Raw genomic sequence first — 16839 nt, 5'->3', positions numbered from 1 at the left:
CTGGACCAGCAAGATCATGGCTCAAGCCAAAGTCAGACATTTAACTGACTGAGACACCCAGGCGCCCCCCTCCCCCACCCCGGCAATTTCTCTCTTGAGTACACCTTCTTTGCCTGACACACATCCTTCCATAAACTTCCTGAGACAGTGTGCCCATAGAGTAAATATTTTGAGACTTTGCATAACTGAAACTTCCCTTTTGCTGTCCTCGTTACTCTTTCTTTAGTTTGGGTATAAAATTCTAGTTTTGATATTATTCTTCCTTGGAATTTTGTCTTCTAATTTTCAGTGTTGCAGTTAAGAAATCAGGAGCAGGGGCACCTGGGTCGCTCACTCGGTTTATCAGACTCTTGATTTTGGCTCAGGTCGTAAGATCAAGCTCTGCATGGGGCTCTGTGCTGGGTGCCTACTTGGGATTCTGAGTCTTAGTCCTTTAGATGAGACCTCTTTTGTTTGTTTCTGGATACTTTGGGGTAGTAAATTTCACATCGGTGAGGTTTTGTTTCTTTCTTTCCCAAATTCCTTCTTGCTAAGCATTCAGCAGGCTGTACGTGTTCTGTATTTCTGTGACATTTCCCTACACTCTTTTGTTGATGATTTCCCCCCACTTCATTTTCTTCTCTCTCCAAAATTCCTGAAATTCAGCTGTGGAACCTCCTGGGTTGACTTTCTAATTTCCACATGTTTTTCACTCACATTCTCAGTATATGTGCTGAAGAGAGCGCTCACTCATGTTTTCAATCTCTTTGTCTGTTTGTTCTATTTGCTGGCATATTTCCTTAACCTTCTCCCTCTCTCTTTTTTTAAGATTTTATTTTTTTATTAAAAATGTTTAATGTTTATTTATTTTTGAGAAAGACAAAGACACAGAGCGTGAGAAGAGGAGGGGCAGAGAGAGGGAGACGCAGAATCTGAGGCAGGCTCCAGGCTCCAAGCTGTCAGTACAGAGCCCAACGTGGGGCTCAAACTCATAGACCGTGAGATCATGACCTGAGCTGAAGTCGAAGGCTTAACCAACTGATTACTTGTAAGTAATCTCTACATACAACCTAGGGCTCAAACTCACAACCCCGAGATCAAGAGCCGCACACTCCACCGACTGAGCTAGCCAGGCGTCCCCTTAACCTTCTCTTCTAATGAACTTTTCATTTTTGCACTAACGTTATTTCCAAGATACTCTTTCTGTTTTCTGACTGTTCCTTTTTTAGAGCATCCTGCAATTTCTTCTCCTATCTCTGCAGACATTAACCGCAGAGGTTGTTTGATTAAATGTTTCCTTCTGCTCCCTCATTATCACAGGTTTCCTGGTCTTTCTCTTGCTGTGCCGGCTGTTCCATAAATAAGCTAAAGATGGCCCCTGTGTTGTTTACTTCACAGCAGGCTCAAAGCCCACCGGTGCTAAACTCAAATTCTTACACATCCTATTGCTTTAAATATAGCCCACACAAGCATATTTTTAGCCATGTAGGGCCTGCCTGCTTTGTAAAACTGCACCCAACATCAGGTAGCCATGGATAAGACAAACCCAGGGGCTATAAAAAGCCACCAGGTCAATGCTGCTCTTAGGGGATTCTGACCCAGAATCTCCCCACCATGCTGCTGAGCAATGTCACCTAGACATGCAAGTCCTCTGTCCTAGACCCCTCTCTCCTGAGTGGTCCTTTGCCTTACCCCCCCTCCGGGGGCTGCCACTGTCTCTGTAAGGCCCCTTTCATGCAATCCTGTGCAAGCTCCACCCAGTAAAACATGTGGTGCAACACTGCCACGTCTCTGTCCTGTGTTCCTTGATGGGTCCCAAAACCTGGACCTCACCACACCTAGCCTTAAGATAGGGCTTTCCTGGGGTACCTGGCTGGCTCAGGTGGAAGAGCGTGCGACTCTTGATCTCAGGGCTGTGAGTTGAGCCCCATGTTGGGTGTGGAGTTTACTTAAAAATTAAATCTTTATTTTTTTTTTTTAATTTTTTTTAACGTTTATTTATTTTGAGACAGAGAGAGACAGAGCATGAACAGGGGAGGGGCAGAGAGAGAGGGAGACACAGAATCCGAAACAGGCTCCAGGCTCTGAGCTGTCAGCACAGAGCCCGACGCGGGGCTTGAACTCACGGACCGTGAGATCATGACCTGAGCCGAAGTCGGACACTTAACCGACCGAGCCACCCAGGCGCCCCAAAAATTAAATCTTTAAAAAAAAAGATAAGGGCTTCCCTCAAACATCTTGGCTCTCCATTCACACGTCAGTGCGGGACTCTGGGAAGCTCCGTGGAAGGCTCTGCACGTGGGCAGGATTTGTCCACAATGAGCTTCCCTTAGAGGGCCTGGTGGGAACTAGACTCGACTGTCAGCGTCTAGATCTTGTCTCTTGGTTAGTGTCTCCAGGGGAAAACCCTCCAGTCTCCCTCCTGAGGAGCCCAAGCCTGACTACCAGCACTCTGGAGGGGGAGGAAAGGACATGACTTTTGAAGGGTTCGGCAGAGGAGGCCAGGTCTGACTACTCATTCACCGACCACAACCTACCTCCTCCGGTCTGAGAGCCCACACCCCTCAGGCTACCAACCAGACCTAACTGGCCCTGGGGACCCCAGGCACAACTGAGATGAGGGAGTCAATAAGTATGTACCTCCAGAATGGTGATGCCCTCCCCCCAGGCACATGCTTTTTCCTAGAACAGGAGATAGCAAACTTCTCTTTTTTTTTTTCTTTTTTGGAAAGGGCCAGATGGTAAATATTTTAGGCTTTTCGGGACACATGGTTGATGTCACAACTACTCAACTCTGCCACCGTAGCACAGAAGCAACCACAGACTCTATGTAAATGAAGGCATGTGGCTGCATTCCAAAATCACTTTATTTATGGACACTCAAATTTGAATTTAACGTAATTTTCACATGTCACAAACAATTCTTCTTTTTATTTTTTTTTCCCAACAGTGTAAACACATAAAATTCTTAGATCTCTGGCTGTACAAAAGCAAGTGGCAAGCTGCGTTTGACCCAGTGGCAGAAGCGTATGGATCCCCTTCCTGGAATATGATGGTCTAGAGATGTCTGTCAAAATCCTCTGAAGCTGTCTTCCCCTTCCCCTTAGCAAAGCCTCCCAGCGCTCATTTTTGCCTGTAGGTATAAGGGCTGCAGGTCCTCTCCCTCCCTCATGCAGCCTCCAAAATGTGCCATGGAAATTTAGACACTTAGGAATTGCCTTGGAACAGAAATGGTGGTAACAGTGACTCTAGGATTTGTTGCCAGTTTCTCCCCCCCGCCCTGCGGGTGGAACAAGTCGTTGATTGTTCTCTTTCCCTGGATTTTAACCAAGGTGATAAATGAGTCCCAGAGGAAGAGACCTCGGGGAAAGGTGGCTGCTCGGAGCCAGAGCCCTGACTCCCAGGCCTTGCGCTTATCTGAGTCAGAACCTCTGTTTCCAGCAATAAAGACTGTTCTAAGCGGTCCAGTACCTGCCTAGTCTCCGCTTTCACATCAAGGAAAGAAGTCCTGCCTTTCTTAGTTGCAGGGGCTGAATGGGGGGTTGGCAAAGAGAAGACCTACTTCCCCCACGTCACATGCGTCTTGGCGCGTCAGCTCTGCCAGCCGGTCTCGCTTTCTTTATCTCTAAAGTGGCGACAGTCATTCCCACCTCACTGGGTAGTTGGGTGGACTGATAAATTAACATTACCAAAGTCTCTGTCACATCGAGGGGCTCCAGATATGGCAATTAGTATAATTCTAATTTATCCAGGCAGGAAACTCAAGAGAGGTTAAGGTATCACCATCCAGAGGGCACACAGCTCATTCATTAGGGGTGGAGACAGGAGTAGTTTGTTTTTCAACTCCCAAACTAATATTCTTTCTTCTATCCTGCACTGCTTTTTTCTTTAAAGTTTACTTATTTTGGAGGGGGGTGCGGGGAGATCCGGGGAGAGAATCCCAGTGCAGAGTTCGAACTCATGAACCATGAGATCATGAGAACCTCTGAGCTGAAATCAAGAGTCAAAGGCTCAATCCACTGAGCCACCCCCATCCTGCACTGCTTTAAGAAGGGGGCTTAGTCCTTTTTATTTTTTTTTTAAGTTATTTATTTATTTATTTATTTTATTTATTTTTTTTTGAGAGAGCAAGAGTGAATACAAGAGGGGCAGAGAGAGAAAGAGAAAGAAAATCCCAAGCAGGCCCTGCACTGTCAGTGTGGTGCCCAATGAGGGGCTTGAACTCACCAACTGTGAGATCATGACCTGAATTGAAATCAAGACTGAACCGCCCAGGCTCAGTCCTTTTTTTTTTTTTTTTAAACCACACCTGAAATGCTACAATAGGGAAGGTGTTGGGGCTGGGGGATATTAGCTCTGTTGCCTCCCTTAATTTCAGCCCCCGGGTTTGTGCTGCAGGTGACAGACCCTCTCCTCTGGGGGTTAGACAGAGCAAAGCTGTGCCATCAAATGGCACAGGGGATGTTGTGGGCACCGCCCCTGGGCCTCCCCCAGCACCCCCGGCTCCACCCTGGCCCCCTCCCAGCGCAGGCTCCCTTCCTCTGGGCTGAGCCACTCCACTGGACAGTTACAAAGATTCTTTGTAATTTGTTTGCACCGGGAGGAGTGAGAGGAGGGCCCTGGCTATACTCAAACCACATGGGCTGCCAGCCCTGTTTACACAGAGAAGGAGCCAAGACAGATGATCCTGTGGCTTGGGGGCCCTGACTGAAAACACAGCCCAAGCCTGTGGATCAGCCTCCCTGTTTCTGGGCTACACCACACAGAAGCAGCATGGAGGCACCTCTTTACCCAGGGAGGCCTGTTTACTCGGCTGGGTGAGAGGTGTTTGCACAGGAAGGGAGGTGGCAATAGCCATCTGGCTGTTCTCTGGCTGAGCAGGAGAGCATTTGCAGGTCAGGCACTGTGTTTCAGGGCCTCTGGGGAGGCAGCCCCTGACAGTGAGCTTGCTGGGATGAGTGTCTCTTCTTTCAGAGTAAATGTGGACAATTTGGAAAAAAAAAAAAACTGTTTAAAAAAAAATACTGTTATTTTTGTTTTCCTTTAATCCAGACCCACACCAAATAAATTGTCCAGGATCTTTCCCCCAGCTATAGTTTGCAAGGTAGGGAGAAATGCAGTTTTCAGCATTTAAAGAATGGTGAGGTTTGCCACTTATTAGGTACATTGTGGTTTAAAAAGCATTGCCAGGGGTGCCTCAGTTGATACAGCATGCAACTCTTAATCTTGGGGTTGTGAGTTTGAGCCCTATGTTGGGTGTAGAGATCACTTAAAAAATAAATTTAAAAAAATAATTGAGGGGCGCCTGGGTGGCTCAGTCGGTTAAGCATCCGACTTCAGCTCAGGTCATGATCTCGCGGTCTGTGAGTTTGAGCCCCGCGTCGGGCTCTGTGCTGACCGATCGGAGCCTGGAGCCTGTTTCGGATTCTGTGTCTCCCTCTCTCTCTGACCCTCCCCCATTCATGCTCTGTCTCTTCTGTCTCAAAAATAAATAAATGTTAAAAAAAATTTAAAAAAATAATAATAATTGATAAAGCTTGTCATATCTACCAGTCTGCATGATCCTCAAGACAGCGGAGTGGGTAGCCATGGCCAGAATCATCCCTATTTCACAGATAAGGAGTAGACGGTTTGAAAGGTCAAGTTGCTTGCACAAAACCACACACCCAGTAAGAGGCAGAAGCCAAGTGACTCCAGTTTGCATGTTCTTTTTTCATGGAGTCCGCTTACCTCCCCATCTGTCTGTAAAGAGAGATACACAGAGAGCTTATTCCAACATGTAACCACCTCACCACAGTGGCTTCTGGGAGGCAGCCTTGCATCTCAGTGACGTGGCGGAAACCACAGGGGATGAGGCGCTGAGCCTCAAGGGTACTATGCAGGGACCATGGACCGGTCCCTGGGTATCCCCGATGGGGCATTCCCCGGGGTCCAGTGAATAGAGAGGCTGGGGACCAACTGCGTGAAGTCATGTGTAACATACACACTGTACTGCCACCAGTGAAGTCATGGAGGCAAGGGAGGGAGTTACAGAATCACTGAAACTTTCCTCCAAGCTCCTTCACCGCCGTCTCCTCTTGGGCTGTGGCTTGCTGCATCCAAACGGGCAATGTGTCTCCCTGAAGCCACTGCCTGGGTTCCACCTACCATCCTCCATGCTTCTTCCTAGCTCATTAGCCTCCCTTTCATAACCCCAAACACCAACCACCCAAGTGGGCGTCATGCTCAGCTTCCCCCTTTCTCTCTTCACCTCTGTCCCTTAAGTCCTGCCCAATGCAAATTGCTGTGACCTGTGTGACTGATTAAAACTTCTCAGCTCTGTTTCCACCACCCTTAGCCCAGCCCCTGCAACTGACCGGGCCACCACACTCAACTTCTGGTCTTTTCTTTCCTGCCACGATCAAATCCTGGCTCTTCTCTCTTCTTGCCGATCTATCCTTCAGTGACCACCCTTCTATAATGACCAATGTGTTGCTGTGTTTTGCAGCAAAGTACTCTTGCATACGTACATGCTGACATACTTTCACACAGAGCCCCATTCTGAAGTTAGCTCCCCCTCCCCACCAGATCTCCGTTCATCTCCTGCCTAAACTGCGTAAACTGTTTGGTTTTCTTTTGGTCTTCGTGTCCAAGGCATCTGAAGTCTGCCTGCCATCATTCTTTCAACCAACCTGCCTTTCCTTACTTTCCTGATAAAATGCTATTTGTAAGTTTTCAAGTGTTCTTCCTATTGCAAAGTCCTCTAGAAATTCCAATTAGCCCTCTACTGTGTCCTGCCTTATTCTCTCTTGACATTCAGTGCCTGTCATCGATTGTTGAAATCAGACTGTGACTCCTGGAACTGTAAGCTTAAGGACCACGTGGTCATGAATGACAGTTCACTCCATGGCCAGCCACCCCGTGCTGCCTGGACGTGTCTATACATCCACAATGTGTTTCTTTACGCTGCAATTCTCTTGCAGCGATGAGGATCCTCCTCCTTTACACACTACTCAGATGTTTAGAGGAAGCCCTGGGGTTAGTTCAGCTGCTCCCCAGGTTCTGGCCCAGCTCTGAGATCCATCTCTGTGCCATATATCTCTCTCCTCTGCCATTTGGCCTTTACCAAAGGTAATCTGGGGGAGGCACTGCTATAAATGACTCTCAATTTGCCAGTGATTGACACTCCAATGATCAGAGAAGTCTTAGTAACATGTTGTATGGTTGAGTCCCGGAATTTCAAAGAAGGTCATGCAAAATTTGCATATGAATTGGGCGAATGAAAGCAAGACCCGGGAACACAGCCCAGTGGTATCACTGTCTTCTTGACTTTGGTTCTTAAAGGGTGAGGAAGGCCACCCTGTCCTGGCTGGATGCCTGTCAGAGCCACTGGAGTTGTACCGAGCTCTCCTATATATCCCTGGCACCTTTGTGTGCTGTATGTAGACAGAGATGCCTGGGCACTGACATACAGGCAGGAAAGAGCTGGCAGATGGGCCTACACGTGCAGCCTAGTTCAAGGATCATTCAACAGCCCAGAGCCCTGAACTCATCTTGTGTCCCATGTGAGTGAGTCCAAATATATAATCACCGTAACAATGGCATTACTAGTTAACCACAATAGTTCACGGCATGCCAGGCACCTCACCAGTGGCTTTATACCAGTCAACTCAACTAGAGCCTCTTGACCACCTGATGGAGTAGATGCAGTTATAATTAATCCCAGTTTTACAGAGAAACTGAAGCCCCAAGAGGTTACATAACTAGACTGAGAGTGCATAGTACACACAAGGTTAGAACCAAGGCCATCTGAATCCTATAGTGACCTTCCAGTGTGATCTCTGCTGAGATCCAGTGATCATATCCTTCCCTGATATGAATAGGCCTGTAAACAGGGGGGGAGTTCACTTGTAGGAGGATCATCAATGGTCCCAGCTGAGCAGAACCAAGCTGGACTTGACTTCCTCCTCCCTCTAGTCACCTTGCTACAATTCAACCACTGTTTTAAGCATAAAGACAAGAATCCCTATGTTTAAAATTTAAAACTAACTCTAAAAGATATCTACACCCCCATATTCATTTCAACATTATTTACAATAACCAAGACATGGAAATAACTTAAGTGTCCACAGGTGGATGAATGGATAAAGAAAATGTGATGAGAGAGAGACAGGCAGACAGATAGACACAGTGGAATACTATTCAGGCATTAAAAAGAATGAAATCTTGCCATTTGGGACAACATGGATGAACCTCGGGGGCATTATACTAAGTGAAATAAATCAGACAGAGAAAGACAAGTAGCATATGTATGATCTCACTTCTGTGTGGAATCTAGGGAGTGGGAAGTTCATAAGTACAGAGAACAGATTGGTGGTTGCCAGAGAGGGGCAAAGCAGGGGGTTGAGCAAAATGGGTGAAGGGGATCAATGGTACAGGCTTCGAGTTATAAATAAGTCATGGGGACATGATGGACAGCATGGCAACTATAATTGCACTATACTGACTATTTCAAAGTTGCTGAGAAAGTAGATCTTAAAAGTTCTCATCACAAGAAAAAAAAATTGTAACTATGGTGACAGATGTTAGACAGGCTTATTAGTGTGATCACATTGCAATATATACCTATATCAAATCATTATGTTGCACACCTGAAACTAATATAATGTCCTATGTCAATTATATCTCAAAGATTACTTAAGGACAGGGGCTGGCTCAGTTGATGGAGTGTGTGACTCTTGGTGTTGGGGTTGTAAGTTTGAGATTACTTTTTTTTAAGTTTATTTATTTATTTTGAGAGAGAGAGAGAGAGAGAGAGAACCAGTAGGGGCGGGGCAGAGAAAGAAGGGACAGACGATCTGAAGCATGAAGCAGGCTCTGTGCTGAAAGCAGTAAGCCTGATGCAGGGCTTGATTCACAAGCCATGAGATCATGACCTGAGCTGAAGTTGGACACTTAACCAACTGGGCCACCCAGGTGCCCCTGGGTGTAGAGATTAGTTAAAAATAAAATCTAAAAAAAAAAAAAAAAAAAAGTCACTGGGTGAGCCCTAATCCAATAGGACTGGGCTCCTTAAAAGAAGAGGACATTAGGGGGTGCCTGGGTGGCTCAGTCATTTGAGCATCTGACTTCAGCTCAGGTCGTGATCTCATGGTTCGTGGGTTCGAGCCCTGCTTCAGGCTCTGTGCTGAACGTTTCCTCAGAGCCTGGAGGCTGCTTCGGATTCTGTGTCTCCCTCTCTCTCTGCCCCTCTCCCACTCTCTCCCTCTCAGAAACAAATAAACATTAAAAAATTAAAAAAGAAAGAAAGAAAGAAGAGGACATTGGGACACAGACACACAAGGGAAGGCCATGTGAAGACAGATGGACAGGAAAGACAGAAGACAGGCACCTATAAGCCAAGGAATGAATCCTGTTGACACCTTGATCTTGGATTTCTAGTCTCCAGATTTTATACGATGCATGTCTGTTGTTGAAGCTGCCCAGTTCATGGCACTTTGTGGTGTTTTGTTTTGTCTTGTTTTGTTTACTGTTTATTTATTTTTGAGAAAGAGAGAGACAGAGCACGAGTGGGGGAGGGGCAGAGAGAGAGGGAGACAGAATCCGAAGCAGGTCCCAGACTCCGAGCTGTCAGCACAGAGCCTGATGTGGGGCTTGAGCCCATAGAACCGTGAGATCATGACCTGAGCCAAAGTTGGATGCTTAACCGACTGAGACCCAGACAGCCCCACACCTACCCATGGTACTTTGTCATGGCACCCCAGCAGACTAACCCAGTCTCCCTCAGAGGCTCCCCATTCAGCCTAAGCCGACCTTGAACTTCTGGCAGAACCCTAGGGGAGAAGCTTCCATTGCCGCTTTCCCGTGTTGCTAACCCTCCTGCCCTGCACTCTGGCTTGTTCTGGTGCCCAGAAGGCAAGGCCCTGCACCCAGGTAGCCTGACCATTGTGGAGGTAGGTCACTTCATGGTCCACTTCATGTGGACCTCTCACTTCATGTTCGGACTCTGTGCTGCTGTCCACGGAGCCCAAGAGCTGCTCAACTGTTACTGAACCACATTCTTGGCTCATTTGGAGTTTACAGTCCATGGAGAGCCCCGAGCCTTGTTCACCACTATTGCTGTCAAAAAGCCACATCTTCCACATCCAGTCCTTTCTGACTTATTTTTTCCAGGCTGATGTTCCATCTTGGATGGTGGCCACAGGGATGTGTTGTAGACTTTTCCATCTGGATGCAGAACATTTGGCTCTGTTAGATTTTAACTCACCCATTCCCTATTTGGGGTGTGGGTGTAGGGCTTGCTTTTCCACCTTCAACACGCAAGTTAACACTGTTAGCCTCGGTCATACACAAATCTAACTTTCTGTCACCAACATTCCTATATATAACATTGGTAAAACAGGAAACAGTTCGTATAAAGCATATATAAGAGGATCCCGTTGAATAGGAAACAGGGCGGAACCCAGTAGTAGCTGCTCTGGAGGGTGCATTCAAAGTTGCTGTGAATTTGTAAGGGGCGCCTGGGGGGCTCAGTCGGTTAAGCATCCAGCTTCAGTTTCGGGTCATGATCTCATGGTTCACGAGTTTGAGCCCCGTGTCAGGCTCTGTGCTGCTGGCTCAGAGTCTGGAGCCTGCTTCAGATTCTGGGCCCCCCTCGCCTTCTTCCCCTCCCCCACTAGTGCTCTGTCTCTCTCTCTCGAAAATAAATAAAACATTAATTTCTTTTTAAGTTGCTGTGGATTTGCCAATATAACTTGGGTCTGGTTATTCAACCAACTAAAAACCCCATCCGATTCTGCCCTTACCTGCCTCCCATTCATTTTGCAAGCACTCACGGAGGGCTTGTCCCCTTGGAATAAGATCCATAAACACACTATCTTCTCTATAAAAGCAGAATCTCCAGGTATTTTTCCTTTGTACCCTGCTCGAGCCTCTTCATTTTAGTGTTCCGAGATGTAATCATCAACCCTGTTTTACTCCAGACACGCCATCTATAATTTTTCAGACTTGCAAGTCTTAAATATACATCCTCCTGGACTTCTCCTTCTGGCCATATGGCAGCCAAGATGAGCAGAGAAACCCTCCCCATATAGCACACTGACAAATGATGGGTTCCATGCAAAAAAGCATCTTCTACTAACGTGTGAATGGGCTGGTGGGAAAGTACGGGAATCCCTTGGAGGCCAGAAAAAAATGACAGCAGCAATCCAGAGGGATAAGCACACTGTAGAGTGACTTTTCCCTAGAGTGTCTGCTCATCTCTGGTGCCCAGAACATGGGTTTTAACAGGTGACACACCAGGGGGATAGGAGACAAAACCAGGGACCTGAGCCTTCTGCCTAAAGCTAGGAACCTCTAAGGACAACACCCTGAAAGGTGAATCGAGGCACCTGGGTGGCTCAGTCGGTTGAGCATCGGACGTCAGCTCAGGTCATGATCTCCTGGTTCGTGGGTTCCAGCCCCGCGTCAGGCTCCGTGCTGACAGCTCAGAACCTGGAGCCTGCTTTGGATTCTGTGTCTCCCTCTCTCTCTGCCCCTTCCCTGCTCATGCTCTGTCTCTTTCTGTCTCTCAAAAAGTAAAATAAAATGTTTTAAAAAAAAAAAAAAGAGTAAAATCCACACCAAAGAAGAAAACCATGGGGATATGTGGCTATTTGGGCCTTGGAAAATTCCTCAGCACAATGCCACCCTCACAAAGATTTGGTACCTGAAATCACACTATCTGGGTGACCCAAAAGATCTCTAGCTAAAAAAATTTTTTTTTAATTTTTTTTTAATGTTTATTTATTTTTGAGACAGAGAGAGACACAGCATGAACGGGGGAGGGGCAGAGAGAGAGGGAAACACAGAATCGGAAGCAGGCTCCAGGCTCTGAGCCATCAGCCCAGAGCCCGACGCGGGGCTCGAACTCGCAGACTGCGAGATCGTGACCTGAGCTGAAGTCGGACGCTTAACCGACTGAGCCACCCAGGCGCCCCTAGCTAAAAATTTTTTAATCTTTTTTTTTTAAGATTTTATTTTTAAGTAATCTCCACACCCAGTGTGGGGCTCAAACTTACAACCCCAAGATCAAAAGTTGGGTGCTCCACCAACTGAGCCAGCCAGGCATCCCGCTAGCTAAATCTAGTTTATAGTGACCCCAATGTATTAATATTCCTGGGTATAAAACTGAATCAAACAGATTCTCACTATAAACCCAGGGCACACCTGGCCCCCACAGGGACAACCCTGAGGAGCTCACGACAGGATGTCACTAGACTTTCATTTGAGGAAACACCCCCAAGGGCCCTAGTGCCTAGTGTCAGCAGCCTGTTAGGGATGCCCCCCATTAGTCTTAACCCCACCAGCTTTCACATCACAGAAGTCAACCTTGGGAGCCCATAGTTTCTGGAGAGCTCTTCAGAAACTTTTATTTGTTCAGGGCAGCCTGCCAGGCCTTAGGTACGGTATTGCTTTGTAATAGTAAATCATTACATTTAGCGGTACTTGGAGTTCTTTCAAAACCCTTGTACGGATGTCATCTGATCTCATTAGCTGAGGTCACTTGCCAACAGCAAACTTAGGGTCACCAGCACTATTTCATGTAGACCCTCTGACTATTTGTGGGCCTGGCAACCCTCATTTCTTGGAATCTGTCCTTAGGAAATAATCAGAGAGGTCTTCAATGATCATGAACAAAGATGTTTTGCCTTTCCCATAGTGCCACTGGGAAAGGGTCTTCTTGGATTATTTACTTGTCTCTTTTCCCCCATACTGATGTAAGTGCCATTATTCCCTCTTCCAGGTAAGATTATGATTAAAAGAACAATATGGGGTGCTTGGGTGGCTTAGTCGGTTAAGGGTCCGAACTTGGCTCAGGTCATGATCTCATGGTTTGTGGGTTTGAACCCCGCATTGCGCTCTGATAGCTCAGAGACTGGAGCCTGCTTCAGATTCTGCGTCTCCCTCTCTCCCTCTGCCTTCCCCCACTCATGCTCTGTCTGTCTGTCTCTCTCTCTCTCAAAAATAAAAATAAAAAAAGATAAAAATAACAGTAATCAGGATAAGCAACATGCATTGAGTGTTCACTGTGTGCCAAATGCTTTGCTATCAGACACTTACCTCCCACAGAGACGTTGTGAGGTTAGTATCACCATTATCAGCTACCAGTTATTATCAATCAATAATTATCAGTTATTAACTATCATCATTTTACAGATGAAGAAACTGAAAGCTTAGAGATAGGTTATTAAGAAGCCCCAAACACATAACTAGTTAATGGTGGAGTTGAGACTTGAACTCAGCTCCATTTGACTCTAATTTGTACACGTGGAATAAGTACACTATGCCTGGTATCTGGTGAAGCTTAAGAGGAATTCAGCAGATTCTTTTTTTTTTTTTTAATGTTTATTTCTGAGAGAGAGCGAGAGAGAGAGAGAGAGAATGAACAGGGGAGAGGCAGACAGAGAGAGAGACAGAATCCAAAGCAGACTCCAGGCTCTGAGCTGTCAGCACAGAGCCCGACATGGGGCTCAAACCCACGAACCACGAGATCATGACCTGAGCCGAAGTCAGACACTTAACCCACTGAGCCACCCAGGTGCCCTGGAGTTCACCAGATTCTTCAGTCATCCCATGGATTAAACAATGTCTCAGAGAAGAGTGTCCTAGATATTTAAGCTTCATGTCCAGTGGGGCAGAACCTGTTGGTCAGTACTCAAATGTCTGCCCGTTCTGCCCTAAGGAGCTCAGCTGTCCTATTTTTCTCCCTGTTGGCTACTTTTGCTCAGGTTCTTACCTTCCATACAGCACACAGATACCATGCCCCAGGTAGTGAATCTTCATACATCTTAGCCAATCATGGTTGGCTAGTTCCATCCTCTAAGCTCTGATGGTTCTTGGCGTGGCTATGTGATTCTCTTTCTAGCTGAAGAGATGTGAAAGTCTGCTGGGAATGGGGGTGGGGGCAGAATTATGAGATTTTCTAACACGAGAGAAGGCAGCCCAGTCTCTTTTGCATCTCTGACATCTCAATTCTGTGCGGCTTCTGGGAAATGTTTTCCATATCTTTGGGAAGGAGAAAGGTTTTTCTCTTATCCACAAACCTGTCTGCATCACTCCCATAATCACACACATCTGACAGGTGCTTCTGGAAGGTTTCTCTCAGTGAAACCTGCATTCTCACAGTGCAATACATTATTTGAATAGGAAATATTTATCAGAAGTACTTGTGGGCACTGGGGGGGGGGATTGAGGTGGGGAGGATTAACATACATAAAGAGAAGTCGATGCTCAACGGAATAAAAACTCTGAGAGATTGTTAGGATCCTAGAAGAAAGGGGATGAAAAGAAGATTCTGGACAAAGCAGAGAACTTCAAGTGGGGATAAGCATTAGAGAGCTGGCTGGGGAATAATCCCTAATGGCTGAGATGACTGAAAATGTTAAATATTCACCTTGAGTTGATTCCAGTCTGCACTGTTATAATCTCCTTCATTTATTCAGAAACTGAAGGTTAAATCTATTGTGCACAACGATTTTATGTGTCATGGACCTTTCGTAGGTCTGGAAACTGAACAAGAGGCTGTTCCAGGCCAGAGGACCCAGCAGGCAGTGGCACTTAGGGGCAGAAGAGGTGGGGGGGGGGGTGGCAACAGAGCTGACCTCAGAGCAGGTTTGAGACAACTCCCTCTTCTACTAGCAGAGAGGGACCTCTCTGCAGAAGAGGGACCCCACACAACCCTTCCTGCTTCCCTGAGAAACCTGCAATCAGGCCAGAAAAATGTGTTTATGTGCCTCTGGATTTATGCACCTTTTCACTTTGTATTTTGGTGACCCACACCTTAAGTCTAGTGTCTCCTACCGGACTTCTTGAAAAATTCTTGAAGACCAGCTCAATGTCACTTTTATATCCTCCAAAATCAAGCATAATACTTGATACATAATAGGTGATAAATGGCTATAAATAAAGTCTGCCATAAGTCTGTGGTGCAGCCCAATAAATTAAGCATGGTCAATAGAAGGGCATTTGTCATCCTTCTGGTGTAAGTAACTTAGCTGCAGAACAAAGATAAGAATTAAATCTCTTTGGGGAAAAAATATGGTAATAGATATATTTTTAAAGTTCATACCTATTAACTCAGTAAACCCACTTGTAAGAGCCCGTCGTAATTAAATAATTCAAAAGACATTTGCATAAAAATCTTCATTCAAATGTTTCTTCGACTAGCAAGACATTAGAAGTATTCTACATGTCTAGAAATAGAGAAATTCTTTTTTTTAAATTTTTTATTATTTCTTTAAAGTTTATTTTGAGAGAGAGAGAGAGATAGAGAGCAAGCCAGGGAGGGGCAGAGAAAGAGGGAGACAGAATCCCAAGCAGGCTTCGCACCCTCAGTGCAGAGCACGACACAGGGCTCAAACTCGCAAACCATGAGAGCATGACCTGAGCCGAACTCAAGAGTTGGACACTTAACAGACCGAGCCACCCAGGTGCCCCATTTTTTTTTTAAAGTAAGCCCTACACCCGAGATCAAGAGTTACAGGTTCTACTGACTAAGCCAGTCAGACGCCCCTAGAAATAGAAGAATTCTAAATAATTAATGGTACAGTTGCTCAATGGAATACTATATAGCTATTAAATGATAATTATCCATTCTGTGAGGCAAAATGTGAAATGTTAATGATATGATATTAAGTGTTTTTAAATAGTACACATGAGGGGCGCCTAGCTGGCTCAGTTGGTAGAACATGGCAACTCTTGATCTCCGGCTTGTGAGTTTGAGCCCCATGTTGGGCATAGAGATTACCTAATAAAAAAGATTTTAAAAAAGTAAATGGTACACATGATTTCACATCAATCAGACTGGGCTATTCCAGGTGGCAAGAAACAAAGTTGGGTTCTTTTGTTGGCAAAGGACTTATTGTAAGGACACATGGAGACATAGGGCCACCGGGTGCACTGACCTCTGCAGCAAAGTCGAGCAATCTCAAAGACAAAATGTGGTTTGGGGCCTGAAAGTTACTCAGATTGTCACCTCATTCTGCTGTGGACCCTCAGCACTAGATGGCCCTCCTCTGTGAGCTCTGCCATGTGGTGCACCAGCCCCTCATTGTCTTTGTTTCCATGACTCAGTTTTTCTCTCTATTCAAACCTCTGTTTACTCATGTCTTCTATGCTTCTATCACCTAATGGCTTCGGCTTACTGATTTCTTCTTGTGCTGATTTTTTTTTTTTTTTTAAGTGAACACTGTGCTACACTCACAGCATTTTTTTAAGTTTATTTTCTTTAGTAATCTCTACATCTCACATAGGACTCGAACATATGACTCTGAGATCAAGAGTCACATGCTGTTTCGACTGAGCCAGTCAGGTACCCCTTGCCCTCCTTTCTGATTGTTTCAATATGTATCTCCCATTTAAACTCCCCCAAGAAAGGGAATCCAATGCTTTACTTCCCTACTGTTCCATTAGAACTCTGAGGCCGGGCTGCCTCCATAGTTCCAGTGGTCAGAGTATATCCAAGCTCAGCTTCCATCACATGCCAGACCTGATCCATTCAACTCCGGTGCAAAAAGTGGTGACACAGCATTAATGTGGCAGGTACTTCAGGCTTCCCAGTCACCTATCCAATACAACTGTAGTTCTGAACGATGTTTAAAATAATAAATGAAAAAGGTGTACCTGGGTGGTTTAGTCGATTAAACATCCAGCTCTTGATTTCTGTTCAGGTCATGATCCCAGAGTCATGAGATGGAGTCCCAAGTCAGGATCTGTGCTGACAGCACAGGGCCTGCTTAGGATTCTCTCTCTCTCTCTCTCTCTCTCTGTCACTCCCCCATGCACGAGCTCTCTCTCTCTCTCTCTGTCACTCCCCCATGCACGAGCTCTCTCTCTCTCTCT

Source organism: Panthera uncia, chromosome E3, assembly GCF_023721935.1.
Source record: "Panthera uncia isolate 11264 chromosome E3, Puncia_PCG_1.0, whole genome shotgun sequence".
Classification (NCBI taxonomy): Eukaryota; Metazoa; Chordata; class Mammalia; order Carnivora; family Felidae; genus Panthera; species Panthera uncia.
This window is presented reverse-complemented; position numbering follows the sequence as displayed.